Genomic DNA, 21326 nt, shown 5'->3' with positions numbered 1-21326 from the left:
CTGAACAGTCATCAAACTTACTGACGAGTGTTTCTGCGGGTGGACTCATCAGACCTATTTACTGATCATTTTTCCAACCGCCAAGAAGTCACAATATCTTTAACCCTGGTGGAGTGCTAAGGAAACGTGGGTGGATTATCATAGCAAGGCCAACGCTTGCAGCGTGACCCAGGGCAATACAGTCACTCTGGCTATTTCAGTAGGACGTGGGTAAGCCCAAACTACCCCAGTTCATTTCACTGGGGTTGAGTGACTGCTGTTGTCCTCAAGCACATCTCAAACATCCATGTTTTATAAAGTTATGAAGTACAGCGGTTCTTTGCTTAATTTTATATTCATGGCTTTTTTATTTCCTCCAGATTCTACTGCAAACATGTTAGCTTTTTGTTGAAATTAGGTTGCCAGACACAACAGCAGGATTCTCACAAACTATGCTTATTTAGAGTAGCCGTGTTAGTCTGTATCAGCAAAAAGAACAGGAGTACTTGTGGCACCTTAGAGACTAACAAATTTATTTGAGCACAAGCTTGTGTGGGCTAAAGCTCGCGGATTCCTTACAGGTACTAAAAACTATTTCCCCATGCTAATTTTCCCCCTACTGTTACTCACACCTTCTTGTCAACTGTTTGAAATGGGCCACTCTCATTATCACTACAAAAGTTTTTTTTCTCCTGCTGATAATAGCTCACCTTAATCGATTAGTCTCAGTATATATCTTCCTACTGTATTTTCTACTGCAAAGCTTATGCCCAAATAAATTTGTTAGTCTCTAAGGTGCCACAAGTCCTCCTCCTTCTTTTATGTTTATTTAAAAGACATACAGCTCCTTGAAAATCCCTCTGACCCCCTTTTGAATTACAGCCCCGCTCAGGCCTTGGAGCAGAAATACAGCTAGTCACATAGGCTTGTGGCCGATCCCTAGCAGCAGCCTTGTCCCTGGCTATCCTTCTTTTCGAAGGCCCTGACCTCTGAAATGTGTCGCAGTCACCCCATGTCTTTTTATTTCCCTCTATGAGCTGTGTACATTTGTCGTGTTTGTCATATGTACCCCATCGCTTTACACAGTGCTTGAGGTTGGGCTCTCTCTGCATGTTATAGCTTAGATCTGGGTTTATTTTTTGTAAATAAGTTATATTTAAACTTTTCACGTCTTTCCGAGTTCCTGGGAAGAATGAGTCACAGCCTTTTACAAAACCCGACATGTTTGATACGTCTCCGTGCACCTCCCTCTGCCTTTGGGGGTGCTCAAGCTGAGCATTCATCAAACTTGTGTCGTGGGAAAGTTGCCACCTGCATGAGGCACGGTATCCTTAACGTTGACGAGATGGTAAGGGGGCCCCAGGTGGGTGATTGCGTGTGGAGGCAATAGCTCCACACAACACCCCTTTTTCAATAGGTTGCAGCTAAACCAGTTCAGTTCAGTGGGGTTGAGTCATCTTGATTGTACTCAAGTAGGTGTCTCAAATCTCCATGTTTTATAAAGCTTTTGATTTATTTTTAACACTTTTTTTTTATTTTCTCCTACCTGCATTTCAGCTTTTTGCTGTAAATTGGCCGTTTTTTCCCAATAGCAGGGGTCACAAAAGTATTTTATTTAAAAGATATACAGCCCTTGAAAACAAAGCAAGATATCACTTCAAACCCTTCATTTTATTTAAGGACCACACAGACCTTGTAAATTACGGAAACAGATATTCACAAAAGCTTTTCAATAGGTATTTTTACTAACAGACATCAAGTTTTATTATATTTTATCTCCTGTTTGTCCCCTCACCAGTCTCTAACTTAATCATTTTAGATTTCATATAAATATAAATTAGTCAATAAAGTTTTCCTCAGCAGGGTTCTGTTACTTTTTGTGCAGATCAGGTGATCAATATAAGATATGAAGTGGGTGTCCTTTGATTCGGTAATTTTGTTTTAAAACACTGTTAGGGTTGTGAATGCTTTGCACAGCATTTTCCTGGGTTAAGCACAGATCATACATTGCATAGCCTATTGCAATATCCACATTTAATAAGCTTTCTAAACACGGATCAGCACGCAGGATCTGAAGCCTGCAGTTTATATCCTCTGAAGACCAATTCACACAGTCATGATGCTGCTGGCCTGGCACATCTATAACACAACCTTCACAATCTTCAAAAATCTTCTGCCTAAGACGATGATTAAGGACAACATGAACAGAAACAGGTACAACAGATCTTTTCTGCTCGCAGCCTGGCACTTGCTCAGTTAGTTCTATGCCAAGGGTATTCCTTAAATTCACAGAGCCCCAGTCTTCTTCGCACTTGATGTCCACTTGAACAATTTTCCTCAGTATTGAGCAAAAACAAATTGGGCAAGATTCATCTTCAGTCTATGATGCAAATGAGTCTAGGTCCTCTGTGTTCTCTAGAAAGGCATCGTTGAGCTTTTGAGACAGTTTTAGAGAAGAAGGAGCTGTAAATCCCCTGGTTTCGATTTATGTAACCCAGGTCAGTTCCTACCCCGTTACAACCCTTGAACTCCACGTTTTGTATTCTGCCTGTGCAATGTCTTCATGGTTCCAAGTCCAACGAGTCATGGTTGCCTTCTTCTAGATATACAAGCATGTGCACTGGAACTGTCTAATTTATTGATGTGGTCATTCCTTGGTGGATAATTGTTGTTCTAAAATGTCTTAGACTTGTTATGGAAATTCCTTTGCTTTCTGAGACAACTGCTTCTCTAGTAGCACCGATGAATCACGGGGGCGTGCTGTTTCAGGAGCTGGGGGAAACCAGCATGAGCGCCAGGGGCCAGATTCACCATCGTCTGAATCCATGCCACGAAAGTCCATGGAGTTGGCTTTGCAATTTGAATTTGACCCTTCCTCTGTAAAATGTGAAGGATGAAACAGGCAGTTTCCTCCAGAGTCAGCATGGCGAGAAACACCGAGTCTTGGTGCTCAGGTACTGGGTGGGGAGGCACAGATGTACTTGAGAGACCAAATACTTTCTCAAAGCAAAGCGTATTTCAGTGTAGCAGAATAACACAAGGAGCATTCCAAATGATAATCGACCTGCTTATTTATAAATCTGGGGGCAGAATGTGGATGGTAAGAGCTGATGTAGCACTGCTGTGAAATAATGAGTGATGCAGATGTTAATAACAATTTGAAATGTTCTGGATAGTTTTGAGAAATGTAATAAGCACTAGCAACTGGCAAACTAAGAAAGGCTTGGTTAGGATAAGCCATGAGAGGTCCAGCTATACAGCCAAACCTTTTGGGCCTAATGAGCTGTAGTATCACCTAGGTTGTAAAGTTATTATTCGATTAAGAGCCTTCATGAGAGAAATAGAGTGAAATAACAGATACCTGCTTTGCTTAACCAGACCTGCCCTTTGTAGAGAAAGGGAAGGTGGGCAGATCTCTCTTTCTCAGAGACTGGTCTCAGATAGCTGACACTCCCTGTTCTGCAGCATCAGGTTTTAGTCTGGTTCCTTTGTCTTTGGCCACTCCCTATGGAGCAGAGACATGAGAAGGAAGGGGGCCAAGATAGTCCTGGCCCAAAGTGGTAAGGGCTGGCTAAATGCTTTTTCTTTGGACACCTGTAAGACAGAGGCTCTTTATGCCAATATTAGCTTCTGCATAACTGTCCTCCCTAACATATTAGGGTTAGATTGGATGGCTGTCCAGTGGGCCATGTATCCTCCAATTGCATTATGGCAAGTGATTTCTTTGGCCGTAAACCACCCAGGGTCCTTGATTATCTCAAATTAAAACAGCTCCATAGCCCCTCTTGGCAGCGTGCTCTGTCTCCCAACTGTTCTTGCACTGATACAGCTCTTCATTAGATTCAACCACAATTTCCCTAGCTGCATCTTAAGCCCATTTTTCTTTATTCTGTCCTGAACATCCAACGAAACTAACCAGTTCCTGCCCTTTCTGTGACACTTGTTTGTGTCTCCTGTCTTTCAGTCAGCCTTTTTGTCTGGAATGAACATGGCCAGATCTCTTTATTTTTCATCATTGTGTAGATCTCTCTTTTCAAGACATTTGTCACTTTTGTTGTTCTCTGCAACAGTTCCAATTTGTCTGCATCTTTTTAAAATTGCATTTCCCCAAACTAATTGCAGTATCTGAATGGTTCCCCTACCAGTCAGACGTCTTGTAAAGAGGGAGAGAGGAGTGATTACCTTGGCTGGTTTGCTTATGATACCACTATTAATAAACTGCAACCCAACATAGCTTTTGTCTTGTTCCTAGACTATTGCCATGACTCATTCAATGTATATCTCTGAGCTCATTTTCTGTGATGCTACTGCTTAATGAGTTGCCTGCATTTTAGATTTGTGCAGCTGAATATTCCTTCCTCTGTGCATTGCTCTATATTTGGTTTATTAAATTTCAAATGTATTAATTTTAGCTCATTATTAGCAGGGAAGTGGTACAGTATTGTGCGCTGTTCTTTTGATGTATATTAACTTTGTCCCAAAGTGGGGTGTTCTGACAAAAATGACCAAGTCAGACATGTTCCAGACATTGCAGAAGGCTTCGTTTCCTGGCGAGGATGAATTATCATGATATTCTCTATCACATGCCCACCACTAATGGAGACCAGGCAGGGGGTTAATGGTGAGAAAGATGTAGGGGGTTCCTGCTGTTTGTTTATGGACATAAGTGGTGTAGAGAGGGAAGGAGAACCAAAACCAAATTGAAATAATTGAAAACACTGCGTCTCTACTTCTTCAACTGACTGTTCATGTTATCATCAATCTGGCCCATGCTAGGTATGTCAGTGGGGGGAGGGAAGAGGGGCTCTCTAGAGCACTCAGCATTGGCCTGACTCAACTTCCATTGAAGTCTGTAGTAAAGGGAGGAAGCAGAGTTGGTCTGAACACTGGATAATCCCACCCATTGTGCCTGAACTAGATTGCAAGGACCTTCGCTTTCTCTGTTTGTGCTGACAAGAACTATGACATTCTATATTTATATTGTGACAGGGTCGGGCCAGATGGCTTCAGGAGAGTAACAGAAGGCAGATATATTAACCCCAGGTTAAGTAGGTCCCTTTTCCCTGGGAGGTAACAGGGAAGGTTCCAGAACAATCAGGAACCTTCTGGAGACAAGACAGATAGGCTGATTAGAATGACTGCAGCCAATCAAGAAGCTGTTAGAATCAATTAAGGCAGGCTAATCAGGGCACCTGGGTTTAAAAAGGAGCACACTTCAGTTTGCGCTGTGCATGTGAGGAGCTGGGAGTAAGAGGCACTAGGAGCTGAGAGTGAGAACGCGGACTGTTGGAGGACTGAGGTGTACAAGCATTATCAGACACCAGGAGGAAGGTCCTATGGTGAGGATAAAGAAGGGGTTGGGAGGAGGCCCTGGGGAAGTAGCCCAGGGAGCTGTAGCTGTTGCACAGCTGTTCCAGGAGTCACTCTAGACAGCTGCATTCCGCAGGGCCCTGGGCTGGAACCCGGAGTAGAGGGTGGGCCCGGGTTCCCCACAAACCTCCCAACTCCTGGTCAGACACAGGAGGAGTTGACCTGGACTGTGGGTTCAGAAAAACGGCCAAGCTGAGGGCTGCTGTGAAGCTCCAAGGTGAGCAAATCCACCAATAAGTGCAAGACCCACCAAGGTAGAGGAGGGACTTTGTCACAATTTGTAAAAGTCTATATTTAAATTGTCTGTATTTCGTTTCTTCTTCTTTTTTAAAGATCTGCTCTAGGAATTATTTTGGGGAAGTTCTCTGGCCTGTGTTATACAGGGGATGTATTAGATGATCACAGTGGTCCCTTCCGGCCTTGAAAACTATGAATCTTTGAACAAAATAAAGTGCCTCATCACGAGCTCTGTCTGTCGTGTCAAAAGGACATTTCTTCTGGAAACAAAAGTTGAAAGAAGTAAGTAGTCTCTCCATGACTAAAAGTGTCCTTTTTGTTCTTTTTTGTCATGGCTACCACTTTTTCTTCAATGGACAAACAGATAAAGACATGCTGGTGTAATTCTGACAGCAGGATTCATTTCCCTAATGGTGTTGCCTCCCATTGATTTATTTTGGGACAAATAGAAAACATTTCAAGATCTCTCAACAGCTGAACAGAACAAAGAGCAATGCCCTTCCAAGTCACTTGACATGCAGTGTACTTCTCCTCTGGCCCTCGTTTTGGGGGACATCGTCCATTTTAATCCCCACATTAATGACGTTCTACCCAAAGTGTATACCTCTTCACTTTTATTGGTGAAAATTATTTACACAAGACATAATGAACCATGAATCTGAGGTTACACAGGGTGTTATTTGCACTAAGGGAAGGTATCCCGCAGCATGTTAACTTCCCTGCAGTAGTGATGCTTACGTGGTATTGTTAACCACAAGCATTGAAAAATCATAACTAGACCTACAAAATAATGACATTTAACAAATAACTAAGTTTGGAGCTCGTTTGTATTTGCCTTCTGGTTTCTGTGGCTTCAGGGGGACACTTAAGTTATGGTTTTAAGCTTTTCTCTGCAAACATGAGGGCTAAAAATAGTATTTTAAATGAAAGCTGACTTTTTTTCCATGTAATCACATGACTCAAGAAGCTGGGGCTTTAAGGGCTGGTCTACACTGCAAAGTTAGGTTGGCTTGACTACATTGCTCAGGGCTGTGAAAAATTGCATGCCCTGTGTGATGTGATTAAGCTGACCTAAGCACCAGTGTAAAAACCATGATTCTTCCATCAACCTAGGTACCAACTCTTGGAGAGGTGGATTTACGCCTTCCGTTGCTGCTGTCCCGCTATAGAATTTCTAGGGTAGACATACCCTCAGGAAAACACCAAATGTTGTAAGATGTATAATAAAATTGTGACAGTTAGGAACTCTCTTCTTGTGTCCATCGTTCTGGGCTTTTATCAGGCCTTGCATCTCCTGTTGGGGCCTGGCAGGTCGAGAGGTATGCTGTGCTGTTTACAGTGACTGCTACCCCTCATTAACAGTGCTTCAAGTCCTGTGCTACACAAGGAGGAATTCATATGATTTGCACATGAGCTGAGGAAGTAAAAGGCCTTTGATTTTTTTAGATTCTAGAAAAATTCCCACAAGCTTTGGTACAACGCCGGGATTAAGATGGATGTGGATTGTGTGCAGTGCCCATCACAGTGATCCACTGAATGGGACTAGGAAGTCCTCACAGGATTTATTAAAAGGCTGGAGTGATGGGTGGCAGGCCAGCTCCCTGAGCACTTGTGTTCATTTGCTGCATTGCTGAAAAGACTCTGTGGACGAAGTGGTACGGAAATTAACTCAGACATTTTAAAATATTCCCAGATGTGTGCACGCCTGGGCAACCTGCTGTCCAAAGCATGGCTCTTTGTGATAGCCTGCACGCCCCAGGTGCAGAGGGGTAGGGGCAGAGGCTCTGACATGCAGTTAGCTCCCCTACCCTCTCCAGCTGGCAGGAGACGAGATGGAGAGCTGTTAGTGCTCCCGCTGGGTGACGAGGGCACCCTCTGATGTCGCTAGACCCAGTCCCATGGCCAAACTCCAGTGGATTTCAGTAGGGTCCATCCAAGGAATGAGGGTTGAGACATCTGCTATTGTGGGGGTTCAGCACCTGGTCCAAACCTAGGATAACTAGGGGTGCCGTAAGAGAATGGTATATGGGACAATCAAGGGTTCTCTCTTTAACACGACTTACTTTGACTATTTCCACATCCACATGAGGAAGAGCAGCGACGGACGTGAGCATTCTGCGTAGGAAGCTGCACTGGGGATTACCAAGCGCTACGGACCTGTGACAGGGAATGTGTTGTAGGGCTGCAGACGGCAATGGTAGAGAGCGTGGACGCAGATGAGTGCCATTGGTGGCTGGGAGTGTGATGGGCGAGATTGAAGCAGAAGAGAAATGGGAAATACCAGCATGCACAGGGTTTGACTGTGGTGTTGAGAATTATGAAGGATGTCATGAAAACCTATCAGGTATTTAATGGCTGCTAAATTTTAAGACAAGTACAAAGATTTCTCCTTGTGCTGTATGGTCACCCTGTGGAATTCACTGCTGCAGGAGGGCTGAGAGGCCAAGCGGAGGCAGGGTTTCTGCAAGGGATGGGTAAATTTATCACCATTACTATCAGTTCAAGCTGAAGTGGGGTAATCCTAGCCCATGTTTCAGGGCATATGCAGATGAGTTAGAGGGATCTGGAAGGTGTATCCCCTCCTTGGGAGAAATGGTTATGTGTATGTTCATGTTGTTTGTGTTGGTTTCCTTCCACTTCGTCATCAATATTGGCCGCTGCTAGAAGTGGGATACTGGATTAGATGGCCCAGTGATCTGATCTTGTACAGCAAATCCTATTTTCCCGGGTTACTGGTATCAGTGAGTATCAGTCACCATCACTGCAAACAGAGGAGTAAGCAGATGCAAATCAGGATGATTTCCTCCCTCCACAATCTGTTCTGCTCTTTCAGAGCAAGCGCTGCTTTTCAGCTGATAAATCGGGGGTGCATAGTGTCGAAGCAGAGCCAAACGTTTGACTGGGGTGATCACAAGGAAGATACCTCACCATGACTGTAGCGTTTTGATTATGAACCTTCCCCCTCTTTTCCCCGGCTTATGTGCCTAGTGCGGCCAGTACAAGTGACCAAGACGTGTATTGTCTGTGCTCTGGTGTTGGGTGGCTCCTTGGGGAGAGGTAATCGATGAAGAATACTTTGTCCCAGGGGGCTGCTGGGAGGATAAAGGTTTGGGGTGGGAAGGAGGCTTGGGTCAGCACTTATCTATATGGACCAAGTTGGCTAGATTGTCGGGCTCAACGGGTAGTGATCAATGGCTCCATGTTTAGTTGGCAGCCGGTGTCAAGTGGAGCGCCCCAGGGGTCGGTCCTGGGGCTGGTTTTGTTCAATATCTTCATAAATGATCTGGAGGATGGTGTGGATTGCACCCTCAGCAAGTTTGCGGATGATACTAAACTAGGAGGAGTGGTAGATACGCTGGAGGGCAGGGATAGGATACAGAGGGACCTAGACAAATTGGAGGATTGGGCCAAAAGTAATCTGATGAGGTTCAATAAGGATAAGTGCAGAGTCCTGCACTTAGGACGGAAGAACCCAATGCACAGCTATAGACTAGGGACCGAATGGCTCGGCAGCAGTTCTGCGGAAAAGGACCTAGGGGTGACAGTGGACGAGAAGCTGGATATGAGCCAGCAGTGTGCCCTTGTTGCCAAGAAGGCCAATGGCATTTTGGGATGTATATGTAGGGGCATAGCGAGCAGATCGAGGGACGTGATCATCCCCCTCTATTCGACATTGGTGAGGCCTCATCTGGAGTACTGTGTCCAGTTTTGGGCCCCACACTACAAGAAGGATGTGGATAAATTGGAAAGAGTCCAGCGAAGGGCAACAAAAATGATTAGGGGTCTGGAACACATGAGTTATGAGGAGAGGCTGAGGGAACTGGGATTGTTTAGTCTGCGGAAGAGAAGAATGAGGGGGGATTTGATAGCTGCTTTCAACTACCTGGAAGGGGGTTCCAGAGAGGATGGTTCTAGACTATTCTCAGTGGTGGAAGAGGACAGAACAAGGAGTAATGGTCTCAAGTTGCAGTTGGGGAGGTTTAGGTTGGCTATTAGGAAAAACTTTTTCACTAGGAGGGTGGTGAAACACTGGAATGCATTGCCTAGGGAGGTGGTAGAATCTCCTTCCTTTGAGGTTTTTAAGGTCAGGCTTGACAAAGCCCTGGCTGGGATGATTTAACTGGGAATTGGTCCTGCTTCGAGCAGGGGGTTGGACTAGATGACCTTCTGGGGTCCCTTCCAACCCTGATATTCTATGATTCTATGACCAGTTAAAGCAGCCCAGTCACAGACTCTGAGTTACTCGGAGGCACCATACTCTCGTTTTCTGAATTCCTTTATCCCTGCAGAACCCTCCCTCTCTGAGACGGGAGGCAGGTCCTAGTATTACCTTTCTCACTGCCCGGGAGTCCGTGTTACCAGCGTGCAGGGCGAGCCATGTCTAAGCTCCCAGAGCCAGCAGGACAGCTTGGCCAGAAGTGAGCACGTGTGTGAGAGACGAGAATAAGGGGGCTCCTGCAGGAGCCCCCGAGGGGATGACAGGAACTGAAGTTGTGCTGGGTGTGTGGTCTCTGCTCAAGGAAATACTTGGTGTTAGAAAGTGAAGACTGAGTTTTAAACACTGAATTCATTTAGGTCTCTCTGCATGTAGGTTCCCACCCCAGTCTGCTCCTGCCCTATGCCCACCGTTCAGGTAGGTTTCCATGAACCAGTTTGCTCCAAATATCAACCTTCCCTGATCTCTGCCAGTCTCCCAAGCCATGGAGCCCAGGGGCTGGTTCAGGTACCACCCACCCCGCTTTGTGCAGATGGAGCCAGGCCCATGGCTTCAGCTCTTCTCTTTATGGCAATAGCATCTCAAGGCACGTAGCACAGCGTGGAAACCTCGCCAGCTGCAAGGCTTTCCAGGGACCATGCCTCACACCAGGGAGGCCCCGTAACATTCAGCAGGGCCAGCAGCAGCCTGCCCCTATCTCCCGGCACTCACACTTATGCTGGTAGGGGAAGGGCAAGGGCTCTCTGGAGGAAGGTTCCTGCAGTCACAGAGAGTGGGGGGAGCCCCCTCCACAGAGCACCCCAGTTGCTGATGTGGAAGCCTCCTCTCAACACTGTCAGCCCCATCAGCTCCTCCGATACCCTCATAGCATCCTGTTTGGGGCGCTCTGCCCACGGGCTGAGCTGGGAACGATATTCTGACTCTCATGTCGTCATTCTTGCTCCTGTGGCTTAAGGGGGTGGCGACTGGGTTGGGAAGATTGCCAAGGAGAGGAATGGCCGGGCGTGGGAGTGTGTGGGGAGCATGGCCCAGGACTGCAGCCCAGCGATGCTCCGAGGGAGCAGTAAGTTACCCCCTTGCTGGTGCCCCAGGTCGCCGCAGTATGTGCCCTGTTGTAAATGATCTACCGCATGCGATTCTGACCAGAGAGACGCTCTTGTAATATAGGGGCATCATGGCTAGAGTGGAAAATGTCCTGGGGATCTGAGCTGAGACCTGGACCAGCTTCTGTCACTCTTATGAAAACCAGGCCAGAGCTCAGCTTACTCATAGTGTTTAAATCCTCAGCCTTAACTTTGCATTAATGAAGCTGCATTAGGGGGGCATTTTCCTTGGTCTACAGTGAGAGAGAGAGAAGTTACTGGCCTCACCAAGCCAATTTGCCTCTTAGTAGTACAATCAGCTCAGGATCACTGAACAATACACACACTCGTTCTGCTCTTCAGAACGAATAATGCAGCTGCGCACCAGCACACAGAGCCTGCTCTCCTTCCCTGTGTGGGAGGAAAGTTCCCCAACAAGGCGCTTTGCCAGCCAGGCTAGGGGGTGACGCAGGGGTGGGTGACAGTGAGGGAAGCGCTCGCACTGCTCTTAGAGCTCATTGCCGCAGGGAAGTGGGGAAGTTGTGGTTTCTCTTCCCCATATGGCTTAGGCCATAAATATTTGTGTGCCTGTCAATAAAAAACCCACCGGGTCTGCCTTGGATAATATCATCAAAGTGAGGCTCCCCGCACATTGAGTGCACGCGTGTGTATCTTTTGGGTTACAGCAAAATTAGCAGACAAAAGATGCACAAGTAGCAGGAGTTTAAACTTGCAAATTACACTGCGGGTTACAAATAAATTAGGGAAATTGAGTTTCTCATGAAGCAGATGAACTGTGAAAAGAGAAATCAACTGCTGCAACGCCACACCCCCTCCTGCTCCGGCACATCTTCTCCCAGATAGAGTGACAGCTGAGAGTTGTGCGGAAGGGATGCTCAGACGTAATAAGCTGCCATTAGAACAATCCAATATAGAGCCCTCTTCTTAATCTGTTGCCTAAGAAGGTGTTCTGAAAAGACACCCAAAATCTGCATTAGAAACTCTCAGGCTGAGTTCGTGGAGAATATTTATGGAAATGCATCAGTGTAGGGTCTGTAACAACTGTGAATGAAAAACAAGGAAATGCTCTTGATCATAAACTCAGTCCCACTGGTGCAGTGCTTGGCAGGCAGGGTACCAGAGTCCTTCCCTGTCAAGAAGCAGGAGGTGGGAAGTGAACCAGCCAACTCCCCCCGAGGAGGAAGGAGCTGGCCAGGTAGCTGCCCAGTGGGCAGTCTAAGGTGAGGGAGTAGACAACCGCTAGGCTCTTACAAGGTAGCTGCAGGTAAGAGTGGTTGGATGTGAGAGAGAACGAGTGCGCGAGGGGCTGTGGTGGTGAGACGGCTGAAAGAGCGTGGGAGAGCCAGGTCCGTGTATTGTGTTCCACACTGAAACCAAAGAACCCTGTAAAAAGGCTTACCCGTCTCAGGGACAAGTCCCCTTTCCTCATAACAATTAGACATGAGTGTAACTCACTTGGCTTTGGTGGAGTTAGTCCTGATTTGCACCAATGTAAGTGAGAGTAGAATCAGCGCCTGGTTTGAAACTATTCATCGATTCACAGATCAGAAGGGGCCGTTGGGATCATCTGGTTTGACCTCCGTGTAGCACAGGCCAGAGAATTCCACCTGGAGACTCCTGAGTCCGGCCCAGAGCTTGTACTTCAGCCAGAGCAGATCTTTTACGATGACCTGCAGTCTCGACTGAGAAACTTCAAGTTATTGCAAATCCACCACATACTTTGGGAAGCTTTTCTAATGCTTAATTAGCCTCACTGATAAACATTTGTGTCTTATTTCTGTTCTGAGTTTCATCTTCAACTCTCACCAGCTGGCTCCCTTTTCTGCCTTTTTCTCCTAGAATCAAGGACTCTCCAGTATCAGAAATCCCTTCCATGTATGTTCTTATGGACCACAGTCATGTCACCTCTAACCTTCTCTTGGATAAACTGAATAGATCATGCTTCTTTAGTGTCTCACTCTAAAGCCTGGTTTCCAGACCTCAGGTCATTCTTGTAGCTCTTTTATGAATCTCTTCCAGTCTGTCAATGTCCTTGCAAAGTGTGGACGCCGGAACTGCATCCAGTATTCGGTAACGTCTCACTTATGCCCCCTATTTGGTGGTGATACTATCCCGATGGCATGAGAAAGCTTAAAATTATTGTTGGGATTCATTCCATTGGTGGGCGTGGGTGTGTGTACGCTCACACAGTGTAGGGTGACCAGATAGCAAGTGTGACAAATCAGGACCGGGGGCCTACATAAGACAAAGCCTCTAATATGGGGGCGTCTGCTCACCCTCACACAGTGGGTGGCCGCTGATCTGTGTGAGAGCGGGGTATTGCAGGAGAGCTGTGACTTTGCATCCAGCTCTCGGTGCAGCTGGGTTAGTCCTATTGGTCCTATGGCAGCCAGCCCTGGGTTCCATACAGCTGGATGCTGTGGGAATGCGTCTGCGTCTTGTCAATATGCATCTTCTCCTGTTGTTGCTGTGGAAGGAAGCTTGTCATAAAAGATCACTGTTGTAGAAGGAGAGGCATGTCTGGGGCCAGTACCTTGCAGGGCTTTGAAAATCAATGAAGTGACCTTGAAGTGGACTCTGTAACCAGCCAGTGCAGGGAGTGGTGAATGGGGAGCTGATGCCTTCCTCAGGCCATCTGGTTTCCTTCCCCAGGGTAGGGATTGCAGGACTCGACGCTGTGGGCTATAGATGTATGGACCATTGTGGGCAGATCAGGGTCCAGTAGGACTAGGAGTGACCCCCTGGCTAGATGCAGGAGGCAGGATGTAAACTGTAACCTTATCCTCCCAGTCCTGCACATAACTTCATTTTCCTTGTGAAGCTTTGTCTCCGTGCTGGGAAATGGCTTTTCCATGATCATGTACACTCATAAGTCATTTCCTTGTGATTGCCTTGAAACGTGGAGAAAACTAATGTTTAAGTGAAACATCTAAATTAGTTTTAGATGGGCTACATGAGTTGAAACAATAAAGCCTAGAAAGTGAGCCAAACTTACTGTACCATTACAAATAATAAGAAAATAAATTGAAAGGCTCGTTTTGTGAGAGCAAGTGCGTAACTGTAATGCCGTGTGCACATTTGTAAATGAAAACATATGCAACACTTGAGCAGTGCAGTGTAAAAATGTGTGCTGTGTTTGTGTGGCCTGAAATTTGCTAGCAACCATCTGAATCCATGTATCTCATTTAATTAGGAGACTTAAAAGAATAAAATAAAATATATTGGTTCGTAGACCACCTATTTACAGCACAAATTAAGATATCACTGACTGCTCCCTTTCTCCGTGCAGCAGCTCTGAATTGAAGTTCAAGGTAGGGATGTACTTTAATGCGTAAGTGGTCCATGTCACTCTGAGACCATAGCCAGCCACAACACAAGAGAGGGAAATCTAGTCCAATCATAGAGCTACAGCCAGTCGGAAGGACAATTGTAGGCCAGCTTCCTTGTCCTATAAATCAATAAAGTAGATTATCAATTTCAGCTAAGGGCAAGAGGGGAAAGCCATGGCCCCGTGCCATAGGATGGTGTTGGGGGTTTACATGTGCTGGGCTGATATTCAAGAGCTGTGATATGAATGTTATGGCCCTACTTGCTGAATTTCTGTTGCTCAGATGAGTACTATAGTACCATCTCTGGGATCGATTAGAATGCGATTGCTGTATATAGAAACACACATATTCCCAGACTGGCTCAGACCCGAGGTCCATCTGGTCCAGGATAATTTCTCTGATAGTGGCCGGTATCAGATGCCGCAGAGCAAGATGCAAGAAACCCCACGGCTGCTCTTGTGGGTTAACCTGCCCTGCAGGAAGTTCCCAGCTGATCTCCAGCGGTTAGAGGGCAGCTCAGGTCCTGAAGCAGGAGGGTTGGCAGCCCTTACAAATGCTCATTTGTTTTGTTTAAGATTTACTAGTCTGGTCTGGATGTTCCTGTTTCCACGTAAATGCCCATTCCTTTCTGAATTATCATTCAGATCTGCCAGACAAATGGTCCAGACGTATTCTCCTCTCAGTGTTGCCAGCTGTTGAGCAAGTCAAATAGGAATAACACAGCACAACTGCTTTGGCAAGTCAGGACTGCGATTTTTAATTATGTGAAGGCAACCCCTTTTTAAAAGTAAGATTTCATTGCAAAGTGTATCTTAGGAAGTTGGTAAGCACCCTTGGAAGAGAATCCCGAATACCTCCCATAACAACAGTGTCCTGCAGGGAAAGGCTGACAATGATGATAAGAATAAAAGGATTTGACTGTAATGTGCAATATTTGGGAATCGAAGCCTTAACCTCACCTTGTGGTTCCAGATTTTTATGTTAAGGTAAACGTGTGAGCATGTGATTTTGAATTATTTGAATATAAGTCTCTACTTTCAGCCATTATGAAAAAGTTTGTCCAGAAATTCATAGCAAAGCCCATTTATCTTATTTAAAAAAAAAAAATACTTTCAATTTCAAGTACAGTGCATGCTGCACATTCAGACCATTTCCTGTGTTCATTCTTGTTAATAACTACTAGTTAAGTAGCACCATGGATAGGCATGGCCCTTTACAAAACAAAGCCCTTACTCCAAAGAGCTTCCAGGCTGAGAAAGGGGGAAGGGGAGGGGGCGGATAGCTCAGCGGTTTGAGCATTGGCCTGCTAAACCCAGGGTTGTGAGTTCAATCCTTGAGGGGGCCATTTAAGGATCTGGGGGGTTGGACTAGATGACCTCCTGAGGTCCCTTCCAACCCTGATATTCTATGATTCTATGAAAGACAAAAACTAGAGGCAGAGAAGATGTGTGTTGGTCAGGTGGGTGGGATGGGGATAGGGAATGAAGGGGAAGGTGCTAAGACATTGTTTCCCAAGCAGTGCACCCTGGAGGGACGGCAGTCGTAGAGCATATGAAAGTGTGGTGCTCTCAACAGGCTCCAAAAGGTACCTGGGGTGCGTTGCTGTCATGCTGGGGCGGCATCAGCGGGTGCGAGGCACCTTTCAGAGGCTGTCAGCAGGGTCTACAGCTAGCATGCAATACTTGACACTGCTCTACAGTTTACAGCCCTCCGGTGCACACAGCCGCCCTGTGTAGACAAGCCTGAAGGCACAGGACAGAATCAGTGTGGGTTTCCCTGTGGGTCAGCAAAGCAGCAGAACATAGCTACCAATGCCTCACAATAAAGGCTTTTGTCTGGGACTACAGCAGGTCCAGCGTGCGGGTCACCTGTTTGCAAGAGAGGAGAGAATATCAATGGTGCTCTTGTTCCAAGGAATGAAAGAAACTGACTTGAGGCCAGAAATGCCGCCAGGGCTCGGACGGAGGCGTTATGATGAGATACGGCACAAAGCGATCTGCTCCATTCTGCTATTCGCAGCTGCTGTGGCTGGACAGCAGTTTCGCCTCTGTCATGTGGGAGATCCTCTGGAGCTGACATTAGCATAGATGTTCATGGCTGAGAGGGAGGCAGCTGAGAAATAATGTACAGCAAGGAATTATGAGGAAACACTAAGAAAAAATAACTCCAAAAGCATCTATTAAATCTGATCTCTGGAGCCGCTGGGGAAGTTTGGAAAAAGCAGAAACGAAGGGGAAGAGTTGCAGAACTATTCCCAAGTTTCCAGTTCCCACCAGCTCCATTGCCGGGTGTGTGATTTCGTGGGGCAGTTTCTTGCAGGAACAGTCTCAAAATGAAGAAGAAAAAAGAAGCTGTGACAACTCCAGAAGCTGCACTGTGCAAACAGAAACCTCAGGAGCTGAAGAGACGAGAAACAGATTAGAGAGAGAGGTGGGAAAACCCCTCCACCATCTAGCCAAGACCCCAGCCACGGAAGCTAGTGTGAGGCCATGTGAATTAGCTTTTGCGTATCTTCCCTCGCACTCTCACGCACATGCGCATTTTCACGGGGCTGGGGAGGGTCCCTTTTCGACTGGGTGTTCCCGTTGAAAACCGGATACCTGGCAATCCTAATCCACATGAATGCAGCGATGCCATCTCCGGTTTATGTCCTGACCAGCCTGGCACTTTGTCCTGCTGTTTCGTTGTAACCATCTGCACAGCGCAACCCTAATCTGAGCCACACGACACATCAGGGTCGCCTGCAAGAGAAGCGGTGGGAGTAGGGGCAGGCACAGAGAGATGAGGGTTGGTTACCTGAGGTACCACTGACTCATGAGCGCCTCCTTTAGAAACATGGACGTTCAGTCTTCAGATTTATTCATTCACAATTAGTGAGGTTACTGCAGTAGCCTGAAGTAGTTAATTACCATACTCTGAGAAACGGAGCTCCAAGACCCCGCTCCCAGTGGCATTAATAGGAGCTGCGGGGCTGAAGCTGCACAGTGAACGGGGACCCTGCCCCCTCAAGGCTGCATTCAGGGTATGGCAATGAGACAGGACACACAGGTTTCAGAGTAGCAGCCAGGTTAGTCTATGTTCGCAAAAAGAAAAGGAGTACTTGTGGCACCTTAGAGACTAACCAATTTATTTGAGCATAAGTTTTCGTGAGCTACAGCTCACCTCATCCACTTTTCCACTGAATGCATCCGATGAAGTGAGCTGTAGCTCACGAAAGCTTATGCTCAAATAAATTGGTTAGTCTCTAAGGTGCCACAAGTACCCCTTTTCTTCTTACAGGACACACAGTGGCCTTTGTTTTAATCTATAAAGGAGAAGATTAGGGTTAATGCCCGGCTTTGTGTGTCTAATCTCTAGAACATTCTCCTCAAACCCAATTTATGGCATGTGGTGAAATAGCAGAGTCTCTGTCTGGAACATGCACCCGCTCTGTGCCCCTACATTACGAGTTTTGCATTCTCAGAGTCTTTGGAGTCTTTATGCTCAGCTCCCGCCATCCCATATGGCACACTTCTGAGTAACTTGCCCAAGCAAGAGCTGATCAGACAGAATAAACCAAATCAAGAGTGCTAAGATAGAGGGCAAAATAAATCTGCCAGGGATGGTGCTCATGTATGAATTATCTCCCCAACTCTGGCTCTCTTTCTAGCGCCTTGTGTCTCTGTGTGCAGAAATAAATTACATTTCGTTAGAACTGCAGCAAGCTGTGTGATGGGTCTCTGTAGTCTGGCTGATGAAGCCTTCCCAGTCTGTGCTCCTCCCCTTCTGGGCTGCAGCAGGACCATCCTTATTCATTATACTTGAAAGAGAGTGGATAGGCAGGAGAGGAGCCAGGGCATATTGGAAATAACCCAGCCTTCTCACTACCTGCCCCTGTCAAGGCCTTTCTAATATTTTGCTGTATCAGGGGCGTGGTCCAATCCCATTATCTCTTCTCCCCTTGCAGCTGTACACAAGTGGGGCGAGCGCAGGAGAGAAAGGACCTGGGATCCTGCCAGGGCTGCTAGAGTGGGTGGGAAGCCCGTCTGCATGAGGCTTCTGTTCCCGCTGCTCCATTGCTCCAGATGAGTACGGGGGAGAGCTCCTCAGTCCCCCCGGCTCCACGGGGCTGTCCAGGCCTCAGGACTGGCCAGCTTGATGCAGAGCTGGACTGCGTGGCTGGGAAGGTGCTTACGCCGCTCTTCTGTCCATGCAGCACAATCCAGTTCCATTCTGCACTTGGAGACAGGCACGCAGCTACCGCTGAAGCCGAAATAAACCCTTTACGAGTCCAGCAGCCCCATTAACTTTAACTGTCAAGTATTCCTCTTCTTTACTCTGCCTTATCTCTTCTCATTCTCGACGCTGCTTTCCTCTCAGTGCTTGTATTTCCTTACCAGTGTAGATGTCCGCATTGACTGTACACAGCTCCGGATTTGTGGCTTAGCTTTTCATGCCCCTCTGCTATTGTTTTCCTTATTCCTTCTCTGCAAATGCCAGTTAATTGGCTGCCATGGAGGGTGCTGTGGGAGGGAGAAAAGCTGCTCTGAAAAAATCACATTTGTTTTTTGAGGTTCCCTGGTTGTTTATAAGAAGTGTTGGTAACGGTGTTCCCGGGAGCCGAATGCCCCTGCACACTGCAGCAGCCTGCTCTTTACAAAGCCTCCGTGATGGCACCGTGAGGTCCCTATTCTCTGGGCTCTCGATCCAGATTATTCATTTCATAAATTATTCACAGGGAGCTGCTGTGGCTCCTGTAAGCCACCCAACCTCCTCCTGCTCTGCCCCTGGACACAGGGGATGGAAATGAACCATCTGGGCTGGTTTGAGGAGCAATGTGGGGCGGCAGGGGGTCTGACTGAGGGCCTGGGTGCCTCCTGAATGGGCCCTCCTTTGTGGTCCAGGGATATTCAGCAGGGGCTGCTGGCATAGAGCCTCAGTGGCCTCCTTACCCTAGGAAATTCTGTCCCCAGTTTGTGCCTCCTCCTCCCCCCTCTCCGGCCATCCGTGCCCCTAAGACCCTCCGCACACAGCCTGAGGGCTGGCTTCCTTGGGCCGCGCCGCTGGGGGACGAAGCCACAAGACGTCTGGCTTCAACATTCTCCTTAAGGAAGAGCTTGTTTTTCTCCCCAGGATCCGCACTTTCCTGCCGGGCCTATCGCACGGCTGCTCCCCTCCATCTGAGACCTAGCCCCGATTCCCTCAGGCCCATGCAGCACACCGGGCTCCTCGCTTCAGGCTGCTCCGGAAAGCATCAGGGACAATGGGCCGGGGCGAGGGGTAGCGGCTTTGGTTCTCGCTGTGTGAAAGTCCCGCTTAGATCTTAATCCTGTTCCTGCTGCATCTGGATCATGAGCTTCACAGGCCCCTCCAGTGAAGCTCATGATCCAGTGCAGCACTCGCCCCTCTGTGTGTGCAGGGGGGTAACAGGCCCTGCCTCCACCCCCCGAGCGTCTGTGTCTGGGGGGCGGACTGACCGGGGGATGGCTGGGACTGTCTGCAGGGGGGTGGGAGAGAGGGGGTGACTCCACTGGAGTGAGGAGACCTGATCCTGTCACCTGAGCTGGGGACGGGGGGGTTGGGCCCAGGTGACACCTTTGCCCGGGAACCTGGACACAGGCTGCAGGAGGAGCCGGGGGGAGGAGGAGTGAGACTGGGGTAGGGGGGTTTTTTGGTTTCAGTTTTTGGTCTGCGTGGTCGAATGCAGGGAACCCCAGGGCTGGGGTCTAAGCTCACTGCCCCCCAGAAGGACTTGACTGAGGGGTCCTGGTTGTACCCACAAGCTCTGTTTTAGACGGTGTTCCTATTGTCCAATAAACCTTCCGTTTTACTGGCTGGCTGAGAGTCACGGTGAATCCCAGGAAGAGGGGTGCAGGGCCCGGACTCCCCCACACTCCGTGACACGGAGAATAGGGCAGGCCTAGGTCGACCACCTTTTTAAAAGGCAAAAGCAAGACACTTGCAGGAGCCCCGCCCTCTCCGTGGCCCCGCCCCTTCCCCTTTTCTTCCCCTGAGCCCCCGGCCCCGGCTTGGCCTCTTGCCCCTACGTCCCCACAGCAGGTGGTGGGTCCAGGACTCCCCATAGCATCCTTACTACTGCCTGGCTCCGGCTTCTGGCCTGGCCAGCGGGGGAGGCTTGTTGTGAGGGGGGCCTAAGGCCCATCTCAGCCCCCTCCCCCCCAAAGGGAAGAGGCTAGTGTTGTCCCTGAGCCTCGGGCAGGCATGGAGAGGCCCTGCAGGGAATCTGGGACAAATGCTGTCCCGGAGTCATTCAGTCCAGTACCGGGACTTGAACTCTGCATTTCGGAACTGTCCCGCACACTTCAGGATGGGTGGTCACCCTAGGAAGATCAGTGGGCATCATGGCTACCTTGTTAGCATGTCTCTGCCCCCCTGAGCATGGGAAATGCAGGCATGCATTGCTGTTCCACGGGCCACGTGGCCAGGGATGGGGTTAGGTCCCTGTGCCCTCCAGTGCCCCACACACCTCTGTAGAACCTAGGTGCAAACTAGCCCTGAAAAGCTGGCTTCCAGGGGACGGGTCAGAGCATTGCTCCTGGGAGGCAGATGGCTCTTGGGTCACGGGTTTGCGCCGGACACAGGCCCGCTATTACCAGCTAGCAAGGGGTTGGCGTCTGTCTGTGTGAGTCCATTGGTGGCGTCAGCCCATTTCCATGTCACAGACCCCTGTGCCATGTGGCACTAGTGGGCTGCATGGCTGGCCAGCCCTGCAGAGGCCACGGTCTGAATGGTCTGGTATCTGCCTGCTCATGCACACAGGGGTTCCCTCCTGAGCAAAGGTGATTCATAAAATCCTAGAATCCTAGACTATCCGGGTTGGAAGGGACCTCAGCAGGTCATCTAGTCCAACCCCCTGATCAAAGCAGGACCAATCCCCAATTAAATCATCCCAGCCAGGGCTTTGCCAAGCCTGAACTTAAAAACTTCTAAGGAAGGAGATTCCACCACCTCCCTAGGCAACGCATTCCAGTGCTTCACCACCCTCCTAGTGAAAAAGTTTTTCCTAATATCCAACCTAAACCTACCCCACTGCAACTTGAGACCATTACTCCTTGTTCTGTCATCTGCTACCACTGAGAACAGTCTAGAGCC

At 48.1% G+C, this 21326-nt stretch overlaps 1 protein-coding gene across 7 annotated transcripts in view; it reads left to right on the top strand.

Annotated features, from left to right (window-relative positions):
- LRFN5 (leucine rich repeat and fibronectin type III domain containing 5) overlaps positions 1–21326 on the top strand; it is a 161316-nt gene that overhangs the window by 99607 nt on the left and 40383 nt on the right. Inside the window, exon 1 of one of the 7 annotated variants that reach the window (XM_073350302.1) lies at positions 5849–5868. The exons of the other annotated variants lie outside the window; for them this stretch is intronic. The gene's annotated coding sequence lies outside the window, so the exon portion shown is untranslated. Of the gene's footprint in view, positions 1–5848; positions 5869–21326 lie in introns of those variants that run through there. 7 annotated transcript variants of the gene reach the window in all.

The sequence above is a fragment of the Lepidochelys kempii genome, chromosome 6 (genome assembly GCF_965140265.1).
Source record: "Lepidochelys kempii isolate rLepKem1 chromosome 6, rLepKem1.hap2, whole genome shotgun sequence".
Taxonomy (NCBI): domain Eukaryota; kingdom Metazoa; phylum Chordata; order Testudines; family Cheloniidae; genus Lepidochelys; species Lepidochelys kempii.
This window is presented reverse-complemented; position numbering and strand designations above follow the sequence as displayed.